The sequence below is a fragment of the Siphateles boraxobius genome, unplaced genomic scaffold, assembly GCF_051911475.1.
Source record: "Siphateles boraxobius isolate OS27281-9 unplaced genomic scaffold, OSU_SipBor_1 19, whole genome shotgun sequence".
Classification (NCBI taxonomy): Eukaryota; Metazoa; Chordata; class Actinopteri; order Cypriniformes; family Leuciscidae; genus Siphateles; species Siphateles boraxobius.
In genome coordinates, this window is record NW_027508799.1 from 5,645,871 (window position 1) to 5,659,431 (window position 13,561).

General features: G+C 42.7%; 1 non-coding gene across 1 annotated transcript; it reads left to right on the top strand.

The window, feature by feature from the left end:
- The first annotated feature begins 10,833 nt into the window (after positions 1–10,833).
- Positions 10,834–10,905, top strand: trnaq-cug (transfer RNA glutamine (anticodon CUG)). Its single transcript has one exon. It is a non-coding gene; the product is annotated as a tRNA-Gln (tRNA).
- Positions 10,906–13,561: the final 2,656 nt, after the last annotated feature.

Genomic DNA, 13,561 nt, shown 5'->3' on the forward strand with positions numbered 1-13,561 from the left:
ATTATTAGGCTTTGCTTTTAATCTCTTCAGCCTGATTAGGGCAACCAGGATATTTCTGAGAAATTGGGGATAAAATGTGACAGAGAGAGGCCGGTTAGCTCAGTTGGTTAGAGCGTGGTGCTAATAATGCCAAGGTCAATGTTTGCTGTGGCGCGTGGATGGAATGCTCATGTTTTGTTCCGGGTGGTGGAGGCCTGTGTTCCAGAGAGGTCCTGCTCAAAACTCTTTTTAAAACACCATCGAGCATCCGTAATAACTTACGACATCGATCGAACGTGGATTTTGTTCTCATAAGGAGGGCACTGGTAACTTGTAACCTATCAGGCTCTCAGGCATGCGGTCAATCGATTCGGCATAGGCCTATATGTACTAGCGTTTTTGCTTCCGTTTGGAGGTTGTGTCCCTCCAACTCTTTGTTGTATGACTCACTTTTGCCTTTGGATATTTTGAGAAGTTTGTCTTCGGTAACCGCTCTCCCACTCGACAGACCGAAACGGAACTTTAGCTCCGGGTTGTGCATATTATTGGCCTGCTCTACTGGGTCAATTTGTATTCCCCAACAACAGATATGGCTCAAACAAACAAAGTACACTCTAAGCCTACCTCTAGGCTTAACCCTGACTTTACCCGCAAGAGGCTATGCCAAGTCTGTGCGAAATGTGAGGCTCCCTTTCACGGGTGCAAACAGGGATAAAGACCGCGACCAGCCCGAAGCAGTTCACCGCAGTTGCCTGGCTAGCGGTGCCGGGAGAACGAGAGACTGTCAATTGCCATCCAATCACGTATCACTATTGGCATCTTTCCATCTTTGTTCACAGCCAATCAATAAAGCCTGATCCCATCATCTCCGTTTCCCAGCTTCCAATTACTATGATCCATTTCAAACTTTTTTTTTTATACGTATGCATCAATCACGTATCAGTATGTGTATCTTTACCTCACAGTTTACAGCCAATCAATAAAGTCCAATTCCGAAATCTCCGTCTCCTTGCTTTTGTTGACAACCAATCGCTATCCTTCATTCCCAAAAACCCTCCATCTACCTGACGGGGCATCGCCAGAGGTTAAGTGGTTTCCAGCGGTTTTGAAAAAAAAGTTGAAACTTTACAGGTGTCAAAGTACTGGGTTTACTTTGGATTTCACGTCACTACATCGAGGTAAGAAACCGACAATGTTGTTATATTTAGTTAAGTGACTTGCACTAGTTAGCTAGCGTATTACGTGTACTAACGTTACAAGAACGTCTTATTTATGTAGCAGAGGTCAAGGGTAGCGGCCCGTTTCATTATTTTTAATGAATGTTTACAGTTTTACATGTTTATATCAATATAATTACTATCATGCATAATGTATGTTATTACGTTGTTATGCTTACATTAAGTTGGCTAAAAATAGCTAGCCTATCATATAGATTACCTCGTACCGCTATATGGCTGAATTATGCATAACGTTAACATTAATTAGACTACAGTTTTGGGCGCCAGTTTTTACCAGAGGTAAAATAATTTGTGTCTGTACATTTCAGCTGTAATTCAATACATAGGCTAACCATAAAACTGCGCCTTTATTAACATTAACATTACGTTGTATGACGTAATATGGGCCTTGTGTTGTTTAAGTGGGCTATAATCGATAATAATCATAATGTGGGCTAATTGTAAGTCTATGTAATCGAAATGGTATGTAATAATCTGATTTTTATGGAGTTATGGGTAACACTTTACTTGAAGGGGTGTGCATAAGACTAACATGACACCTTCATAATCATGACATGACACATGTTATGAATATGAAGGAGGTTTCATGCATGTTTATGACAACTGTCATTAAGTGTCATTCGCTCAATTATGACATTTTTAATGCAAATATGACATTTTTTGAGATGTCTTTGTTATGACAGCTTGACATAAACCATAACATCATAACCTGTCAGTGTCTTTGTCATGACAACTTGACATTACTAAGACAACACAACCTGCCATAAACATGACATAGCAGATTAATTATCAAACTTAAGAAACCACTTAGCTTTATTGGTTAACATTACATTAAACTGTCAGGTGGTTGGTTTTGACATTGGCTGTCATGAGGCCATTATAACTGTTTAATGACAATTTCAATTTGTACCACTGTAGTTGAGGTCACGAAAAATATTCATGACACAGTTATAATGGCCTCATGACAGCCAATGTCAAAACCAACCACATGCCAGTTTAACTTAATTTAATGTCAAGTTGTCATGACAAAGACACTGACAGGTTATGATGTTATGGTTTATGTCAAGGTGTCATAACAAAGACATCTTAAACAATGTCATATGTGCATTCAAAATGTCATTATTGAGCGAAAGACACTTAATGACAGTTGTCATAAACATGCATAAACCCTACTTCATATTCCTGACATATGTTATGTCATGGTTATGAAGGTGTCATGTCAGTCTTATGTACACCCCTTCAAGTAAAGTGTTACAGAGTTATGTTATGGCATATACCCACACACCACAATATCCCTTCCTCCCAAAATATCAAACTATAACCTTGTCCAAAAACACTGAGATGAAATATGTGCTATGTGAAATAAATGTATGAAATGGATTAACTACTCTACTGAATAGTCATAAACTTTGTATTTTGCCACACGCTATCTTTTATTGGAAGATGGCTTCCAAGCACAAGAAGCACAGGGCTATGAGTGAGGGTGAATGGATGACCCGCCTGCGCAGATTTGCCACACAGGGGGTCTGGCCTTCTGAGGAAGGAAACAGACCGGCACCACGCCAGAAGAAATGGCATGACCTGTATCAGAAGGTAAACTTGGGCATGTATATAAACACAGGGAAGCTATGTCATATATAGAGGGAGCAGATAGTTATGATTCACTGTCATATGTTACAGATTGAGAAGTGTCCACTGCAACACAGGGGGCAAATGTCTCAGTTTGGGGGGACACAGACATGTGACTGTGGTTTCCATACAAAAAAGGTATAAGTGTTTCATAAAACTGTAATGTGTTGGTGGTGTATTGTGTATTTTTGAATTAAATTTCCTTTTCTGTGAAACTGTAGCCTTCCAGTTTGGCCCCTGTGGCCCCTGTGTCATCCACACCATCCACGTCACCACCTGTAACACCAGGGCAGTCAGGAACAACATCTGGAAAAGCACCTTTAAAGCCTACTTTAACTTTGGCATCGGTAAATGCATGTCTTTGCAGATATTTATGTTATCATATGTTATAGCATTTTAAAATGCTTCACATAGTGTTACTAATTTCTTTTTGTCAGTTTACAAAGCCACGGTATGGTGGGGCCCATGGTGCAGCTTTAAAGCCAAACCTAGGTGTGGCAAGGACGCATGCAACCAATGTATATAGTCAAAAAAATGAAATTTCATTCCATAAAGATATGCTGAGTTTATCTAATCATTGTTACTGCAATACCTGATAATGATATATTATTTCATTCAATACAGAGATGGGGACTCGAGTTTGAGACTCGGACTCGAGTGCGACTTAAGTCGCACACACAGTGACTTCAGACTCGACTTGAGACTCGTCCTCGAAAGACTCCAGACTCGACTCGGACTCGAGCTGCGGGACTCGTGAACAATGTTTATTTTTAGGAAACGTCTGATGAGCACGCTGTTATTCCCCTCCCTCTGACCCGTTACCTAAAACCTGCCTACATAACACGTACTACGTGCGCGCGCGCGGCCACACATGAGAGGACAACAAACAAACATGTCGACTGCACCGGCCGTTGCTGTGCCATTCATCGTCAGCTTTGGGTTTAAACACTTCAAACAAGACGGGCCAAACAAAAGAAGCGCTCATTGCAAAATATGGGGTATCTGCGCGCGTGCACCTCATGGTGTTCCAGAGCGCGAGAGGTGGGTGTACGAGAGAGAGAGAGAGAGAGACGTGCGAGAGGTAGTGCTGCGCGAATGCGCTACGGCGCTCTGCAATCAAATACGATTTTAAATAGGCTTAGTAAAAATAAAAAAATAAATCGAAAATCAATGTGTGGCGGGCCGCCACAAATATATGAACCATGTATTTCACATCATTTGGTTGCAATAGTGTTTTGCATTTAGCTACTGTGATGTTTTGCACTATGTCAATTTTAGTGCTGTGAGGTAGGCTATAACATTTTCTATATTTGGTCTAATGGCTCCACAGAGCCAGCACAATAGGAGCCAAGGCCTTTCATTATGATTCAGCAACAGCCATGAGAGTCCTTTTTCTTCAGAACCTCAATTTTTACAGATACAGATATTAACTTAAAAGTAAAGTATTCTTGGTGTTTTTGTCATGTTGAAATAGCCTGTTTACACTGATTATATACCTAAATCAAAGCTGATATTGTATGCTATTAGATAAAGGAGTCATAATAACATATTACATGCTTTGAATTCCTTAATAGCTATGCAGTGTTCTAAGCAGCCTGGATGGGTCGCTGTACGTGATGCAACACTTATTATAACCACAAGAGACTTGAGACTTGACTTGGACTTTAGCTCAAAGACTTGAGACTTGACTTGGACTTTAGCTCAAAGACTTGAGACTTGACTTGGACTCTAGCTCAAAGACTTGAGACTTGACTTGGACTCTAGCTCAGAGACTTGTGAGCATCTCTGCAATATTGTAAACTGTGTTGTCTTAATCTTGCAGCCTATTAGCACTTCTGCATTGTCCAGCCCTGCATCTAGGACACCATCTCCTGCACGCAGTCCCAGGCTGTATATTCAGACCGTCTCCCCCCTGTCTCTTCCTCCTTCTTCTGTGTCTGAAGCCACCTCTGCTTCCTGTGCTCCAGGAGCTGCTTCTAGAGTTGTGAGAAACTCTTTCATTTAATCGTTTTCTTCACACTAATATTGTTGGATCACATAAATATGCTACATTTTGAACAAACATTCCTCATAAGTGGCTTGTAATCATATCTACTGTATGTGTTTGCTTTTTTTAATACATTAGGAAGTGTCAGCCGCTGCCTCCTCTGGGACATCCTCTGCTCCTCTCACCCCTGTGATCAGCTCCACCTGTGTTCCCTCTGCTGCTCCATCTGTGGCTGGATCCTCTGTTTAACCTGCCGAGGATAGGCTGATCGCTCCAGGTTCAGAGTCTGGATGGCTTCCCGCAAAGTTGATGAAAACCATACCACCACAGGGTCAGAAATGGATTTCAGCAGCTTTGTGGAAGCAACATCGGCTTCGTACTGACCTGAAGCTGTGGTATGATCCACCAGAGCCAGCTCTGATCTATCACCAAGGCCCCGCTCCAGAGCGCTTCTTTACACACCGGCTTCTACTGTGGATGCCATACCACCTCTGGAAGGTCAGGCTGTCCTGTCCTGTGTGTGGGAGACAGCTCACAGGCTATGGGGCACACAAGAGAGCCCGTCAGGTTCTGTATGTGGACCAGGACTACCTTATGATCACGGAGACTCTCTGGTGCAGTGGGTGCAAAACGACCTTAATTTCCACCAGCAAGGCCATCTTGGACCAGCTGGACTTAGCCCACAGACTGGAATTTAGGCTGATCCTAACTCGAAAGTGAGTATACTGAGATTACTTAGCTTGTGTAACAAATGTTTGTCATTTAAAACACAATTGAGATGAGCTGGTTTTAATGTTTGTGTCTTTCTGTCTCTCTTTCCCTTTGTTTTATTCAGGTATGCCTGTGACATGCTGTCATAAGGTTCCTGAGGGAGAGGGCCCTGGGCAACAGCCCCTCTCGCTTAGTGAGGCAGCTGCGGGAGAACCACAGCGAGGAGTGGCTGAAGCGTCTTTGCCGATACCTTGGTGCCTGCTCAGACTTCATCTCCCAGCCAAGCCTGCTCCCTGTGAGGTTTCAGGAGCCACCTGAGCCCGAAACTATCCCCTCCCACAGGTGGATGCTGGCTGTTTATGGGCGAGATATCTTGTGCAGGATTGACCACATTAAAGCCAGCATAACGTCCACATATGGCTGCATTCTGAAGATGGACTCAACCAAAAAGGTAACTATTTTTACATTTCAATCAAAAGAATTGAAAGTACACCATTAGTAGTAGTACAGTAGTATGTATGTAATGTTCCATATATAAATAATTTAGCATCACTCACTGTTTTTCTGTGTGATTACAGATCACAAAGAAGCTATCGGGGTTTGCAAAGGGGACAGCTAAGTGGCTAACATCTGTCAGCAATGAGGTGGGCCAGATCCTCATTAGTGTTCTGACAGCTCAGGAGGGTCCAGCCCTGGACCGAATGGCAGCTGACCTCATCCGGAGGTACACTGATGCGGGTGTGGCTCCGCCTCAGCTCCTCTATGTGGACTGCGACTGCTGTCGGGAGGGCACTGGGCAGACCAAGCTCAAGCAGCGATTTGGTGGGTGGCCAGACTTGGTGGTGAAGCTGGACATCTACCATTTCATGCGGTGACTGGCAGCTGGGTGCACTAAAGATGCACATCCTCTTTACCCCATTTTCATGGCACGCATGTCTTGCTGCATTTTTGAATGGGACAGTGGGGATGTGTCTCTGCTGAGGCAGGCCAAGAGGGAGCAGCTTAAACATGAAGGTGTCCCTGGTATCACCGACACTATGGTGGACCAACGGATCACCAAGGATGAATTGGCCCTGCACTGCCGAAGGCGGACAAGAGAAGAGCAGCAGACCATTCTGATGATCGAGCACCTCCTCAGCGAGCTGATGGGGGTAAAGGATCGAGACCTTCTTGGTGTCCCTCTCTTGGACCAGGAGAGGATGCAGCACATCTGACAAGCCCAGATGAGGCACGTCAAGTGCATTCAGGATGAACCAGGTGTGCTGCTCTACACACAGACTGGCACCACCACCAAAGATGGTATTGTGCTGCCAAAATACAGATGCGCAAGGGGCTTCACATCGCTGGAGTCCTTTCATCTACACCTGAACAGGTTCATTCCAGGTCAGTATAAATCATTATTCATCAGAAATATTAAGGGTGACACAATGAATGTCTTTCAAATAGCATAGCACAAAAAAAGTAATGTAACGTTATTGATCTTATCTAAAGGAACAAGCGCCAACAGCTTAAATTTCCAGCTGTACCTCCTGGAAGGCTTGAACAGGTGGAATCAGGACCGTAAAATGGCATCTCTGGCAGGCACACCTCCGTCCCTGTTAAGCTACTCCGGGGACCTGGTGCACTGTGTCAACACCCACAGTGTTAAGGTACTTGGAAGACAGCTTGTACCGTCTTTTCAGCCACCATCTGTCTATACTGGTGAGTTTCAGCTTTAAATTGCTTTTTATATTGCATAAAAATAGAATATTTTTATATTATTTTTCTGAAAACTGATTTCCCTCTACTGTGTTCTCCTGTCTGTCCCAGGTGAACTCATAGGTATAGATTACCTGTACCGTCAAACAGGGCAGGCCATGCAGGACGTGGATCCTGACTCTGAGGTGACAGAACAGATGTTGGAGGATGTGGGCACGGAGGAGGAGTTGGAGGATGAGGGATTCGGATATGTCAGTTTGGACCTTAACCTGGATCCCACTATTGAGGTGCTGGACCTGTCCCCTGGCACATCACCCACCGCAATCAGCGTAGCCAGCACTCCTGCCTCTGTCCAGACTGGGTCTGCTAACACCACCACAGCAGCACCTAATCAACAACTGGTAACTATTCTTAATAATAAAAGTACAAGTAGTATTATTTGTATAGCACTATTAACTTTATTTGTATAGCACAATGAAAAGAAAAATAGAAACAAACTAAATACCATTAATACAATCTAAAGAGTAAATAGATTAATAAAAAAGCAAAGTAAAATAGATAAATTAAATTCCATAAACATGTTTTTTCCCCCCTTTTTCAGTCTTGCAACTGGATGACCAAGGTGCCCTCTGGTCCATCCTCTGCCACAACCACCTACGCCGCCTCTGGTCCATCTGCCATGACCACCTACCCCTCCATCCTTCCTCTCCCGACCACTCTCACTGTCTCTGTTGCTGCAGCCACTGCTCCTCCAGCAGTGCAACCAGTGCCTGAGCAACCGCTGGTAAGACTTTTTGTGACAAGTACATTGTGATGGTTGTGTTGTTCTTGTGCTTGTGATATTGTATCTTTATAACATTGATTTACTCTTATATTTTACCAGGCTTTGGATGAGCGCAGTGTACCAGGGATAGAGAGAGCGGACAACCTGGCAGGCTAATTGGTGGGGGTTAGGGTGGAAACTGGGCAAACTCTGAGCCACCAGCAGGCCAGTACCATCATTGCCCTATGGCAAAGCCTGCTTCCATATGACCAGCAGAGAGTGGCGTACGCTGCCCGGCACCAGGTGCGTCTTACAACAGGACGCTTCAGGTGCTCAAAAACCAATCCTGAATTCACGCCTGGTGTGGACAGCATGACCCGTTGCGTCCTTGGGTCAACAGGATCCCCTGCTCAGTGGCCAGACTTTTGCCGCCTGGTAGAGTCTATCTTTGTTAAACTGTGTGATATTCACAGGAGCCCAAAAAAATTGGGAAATCATGCCGTAACAAGATGGACTCTAATTCTGAGGGACTACAGCAAGATTCGGCAGCTGGTCCTGTGAAATGGTACTGTGATGGAGAATACCACCCTGCAATTGTTTGAGGTGAATCAAACAACCTTAATTCAGTGGCACAACATGCGGCTGAAGAGGCAAGAATGTGCCATCCTGCTTCAGGGTGTGAACTTGCCAGCCCCCATTCCTATTGCTGCTAGGCCTCTCCCCCCTGGACAGATTTGCCCCACTGCAGCACCCCTACAGCCTGGTCCCCAACACCGCTACCACTTGCCTGAAAGCACAGTGGGAAAGGCAGTGGACAAGCGAAAGTCTGCAGTTCCAGCTCCGCACCCCACTCCTCCAAAAGTTTTCCGGCCAAGGCAGTTGTTCCCTGCTGATTCTGCCCCTTTACCTGTTGTCCCCAACCCCAGTCCTGCATTTGCCCCCATTGTCCAAACACCTGTTTCTGCTCCTTCACCTGTCATCCCCAACCCCAGTCCTGCCTTTGGCCCGTTTGTGTTTTTGTGTCCAGCTCCAGTTCCTGCCGTCCGGCAGATTGCTCCTGCTGGCCCCATTCCCTCCCCACCACCTGCTCGGAGGCCCTACGTCCGCACTGTGGACAAAAACAAGTGCAGTCTGTGCCACCAGCACCGCAACAAAGATACTGGCCACAGCCAGTATTATGGCCACATTTACCGTCCCCAGACTGCTGTTATGCCACTTGACCAGTGGATGGAGGAGATGAAGAAGAAGAAAATAATTAGTTTATTTCAAAATGCTACATGTGTGTGTGTGCGTGTGCGCATCCGTTAGGGTCATTTGTTCACCCTCCATGAAGCTAATTTGTTCATTTGCTTTTTAAATTAGTTCATTTACCCCATATGAGACTATGTAAGCTTATGTAAAGCTTTTTTGTTTGTAAATAGTCCACAACCTGTTATATACTGTGTGTGTGTGTGTGTGTGTGTGTGTGTGTGTGTGTGTGTGTGTGTGTGTGTGTGTGTGTGTGTGTGTGTGTGTGTGTGTGTGTGTGTGCGTGCGCGTGTCTGTGGGTGTGTGTGCGTGCGTGCGTACATGTGTGCATGCATGTGTGTATGCTCGCGAGGGTGTGTTTATGTGAGAGAGAAGGAGAAGGTGTTTGTAAATAAAAAATAAAAGTAACTTTTTTTCTACAACAGTATCCTTTGCCTTTTTTCTATCAAACCTATCTGGAAAACTTTTTACAAACTCACACAGATATTAAAATTACAAGAAAGGGACAAAATGGTATTCCAGACAGATCAAACAGGGTGTGAGAAGTGAATGTCAGAAACATTTCTTTGATATAAAGGTTTATTATTATTTATTATAAGCAGTAGTAGTATCATATTCTTATTTTAATTATTTGAATTGCAACAAAGCATTACAATTACAAGAAAGGGACAGAATTGTATAACAGACAGGTCCACAGGATCTGAGAAGTGACTTTCAGAAACATTTCTTTGATATAAAGGTTTATTATTATTATAAGCAGTAGTAGTAGTAATATCACATTCTTATTTTTATTATTCTTATTGCAACAAAGCATTAAAATTACAAGAAAGGAACAGAATGGTATTGAAGACAAATCCACACTGTGTGAGAACTGAAGTGAATGTCAGAAACACTTCTTTGATATAAAGGTTTATTATTATTTATTATAAGCAGTAGTGGTATCATATTCTTATTTTAAGTATTTGTATTGAAACAAAGCATTAAACTTACAAGAAAGGGACAGAATTGTATGGACAGGTCCACAGGATGTGAAAAGTGATTGTCAGAATGATACAAATGTTTATTATTATTATTATTATTATTATTATTATTATTATTATTATTATTATCATTATTATTATTATCATAAGCAGTAGTAGTAGTATCATATTCTTATTTTTATTATTGTTATTGCAACAATTACCAATTCTATTTGTATCAGTTTTTAAGCTAATTTTGATAGATTTATAGCACTTTGTAAGAGTTTGCAATAGTTGATGCATTTTCCAATCGGGATTCGAACCGCCGATTTTCCCCTTTTTCCCCTCTTTTTTTCTCTTCTCCTTCCCCTTCATTCCTCCTTCTCTGATCCGAGTTCAAATCTCGGTGCAACATTTTTAGGTTTTTTTGCGGAAGGGAGGGAAAAAACAGAGGTGATGAGCAACTGCTGACGTGGCAGTGAAATTGGCACTCTCAAACGGAGTCGGAATTGGGGAAACATGGGCTTAAAAAGCAAAGGCTTCATTTGCTCCTTGCTATCGTGCTTCTGGACTCAATGACTTAAATCTCTGCTGCTCATGGGAAAAGTTGACACACGCCAAGGTTCCATGGTGTAATGGTTAGCACTCTGGGCTCTGAATCCAGCGATCCTAGTTCAAATCTCGGTGGGACCTGCTTTTGCCAGGAATGTGTGCAGTACCTCGTTCAAAAAAACTTTTTCGGCAGCACTGAGCCGCAAGAGCTCATCTAGGTAGTAAAAAGGATGGACAGCACTGGAGAAAGCAGGCATCGATCCCGCTACCTCTCGCTTGCGCTTGCTGCTTCCTACCGATTGAGCTAAAGTAAGCCCAAAGTAAGCCCACGTGAGCCAATCGCGTTTCTCTGCTGTGGCTTACTTTTGACCAATCGCGTTTCTCTCCTGTGGCTTACTTTTGACCAATCGCGTTTCTCTCCTGTGGCTTACTTTTGACCAATCGCGTTTCTCTCCTGTGGCTTACTTTTGACCAATCGCGTTTCTCTCCCATGGCTTACTTTTGACCAATCGTGTTTCTCTTCTGTGACGTACTTTTGACCAATCAGCGGCTCCTATTATTGTCATCTTTGCAACAGGTAAGGCTATTCTTCATTACTGTATAATCGTTTAATATTTATTCATATACATTGTGTATTTTTGGAAAATTAGACATGCCAATATAGCGTGTATATTACTGGTTTACTTCAGTACCTGTGAACCTGTAACTTTTCCCATGATAAAATACAGAAAAGAAAACATGTAGCTACTGTTAAGTTAATTAGCCGGCCGCTAATTAAGCTATATCCTCCTGAGACCAAAAAAAGTTTAGTTAATAATTTTGTATTTTGTGTGTCATTACATTGTTTAGAGCATAAAAAAGTTTTTTGCAAAAACGTTTATTTTTATTTTTATAATGTTCATATAGGTTATACTATGTCTTCTGTATAGGACACTACTAGGACTCATTTTTTTATTATTATTTTATTTAAAAAGACGTGATCTAAAAAAAAAACATTGTTTTTGCCTATTCATGTCTTTAAATAAAATAATAATAAAAAATGAGTCCTAGTGTCCTCTACAGAAGACATAGTATAACCTATGTGAACATTATTAAAAAAAAAAACGTTTTTGCAAAAAACTTTCTTATGCTCTAAACAATGTAATGACACACATAATACTAAACTAACTAAACTTTTTTTGGTCTCAGGAGGATATAGCTTAATTATATCAGTGTTTTATATCCTGAAATTGTTTAGGTTTCAGGATTTTATATACCAAACTTTGTATGAAGATGATTCCCAACTATGTTATAAAAGATAACAGAATGATTTGATATAGACTTCCATTTTGCTTTATGCAATATGTGTGTAAAATGGCCATAAGCGGGTTTTCCCATTTTATACAATGTATCTATGTATCTAATTTGCATATTAATGTATTCTTGGGGCAACATGTAATGAAAAAAGAAGTGTAATAATGGGAGTTAGTAGTAATTGCCAAGATTTTCATAATAATATCTAATATTTCATATAATTTCTTTCCATATTGTCACCCAAAATGCCTGAAAAACATGATTTAAGTCCTGCTGTGTAGTTTGCTAAATTATTGTAACACACTTAACATACAGGTATCTTTTAGATTGACAGAGGTAATAGTCTCTTTCTGATTTTCATTTCAGAAAATTTACCCATACCCCGTTTTTCGTCGCCAGTCAGCAACATCAAACCGTCTCCTCATGGCGCCATCGGCGGAGGCGAAGCAACTTCAAAATGTGGTGTCTGGAAGGGCCAAATCGAAGGAGGAGGTGCTGGCAGAGGCAAGTACTTTTGTCTGCACAAACGGTGGAGATCCCAGTGACCAGTTTTTAGTACTGGCTCACTGCAAACTTCAGTTTGGGATGTACCAGGGTCAGAGACTTAGATGGCTCCTGGAAAACTCTCTGGGGTACGCAGTGTATTTGGTGCTCAGCATTTCCAGTGAGAAAGCGCAGACAACCCCCCTGTCAGAAAATAAACAACTGTTCCTACAGTACACTTCTCATATTAGAGAGATGGCAGAAGAAGTAGAGAAGTATAAGAGGAAGCAGGAAATGCAAGCAGAAGCCCGGGCAACTGGAGACCAGGGCTGCTTGATGGTGGAGTTTGGTGACTTTCAGGGCCGGTCCATGAAGGATGTTTATGAAGACCAGAGCAATGAGGCCGAATCCCTCATCAGGTACTTGGTTAAGGCAGATGCCAGGCCCAACACTAACATGGCCATTTTCAAGGCGTATGTCCTGAAAAGACGGGCTTCTGATATGGGCACCAGTGTACATCAGCCTGAACGTCCACCTGCAGCCTCCAGTACCTCTGCACGTCCACCTGCAACCTCTAGTGCCTCTGCACGTCCACCTACAGCCATCCAAACTGGTTTACAGCAGACCGCCACTGTGAAAGCACTGTTGGCGCGTGGCAAACATTTGTCACCTTCACAGCTGGCAAAAAAACTAATGTCACCAGTTAAACCCTGTGAGTAGGAGTGTAAATATAGAATTTTCCCTACAGCAGTTCTACATGTATTCATTTATCGTCGTGGCAAACTTGTCCACTTGTTGTTTCCAGATCCATTACTGCAGTCCACTTTACCTCCTCCGGCAGCAGAACCCCCAGCCAAACATTTGGTCCCAAAGCAGCTTTTCGCTACTGGTAAGTAAGCAACATCTTACATATGTTTGTCTCCATGTATTGATCACAGTAATAGTTTTAACATTTGTGCTCCAGGCACTTCCATTCCCACTGCTGAAGATGATGATGAGGAGCTGGTATTTGCTGCATCAC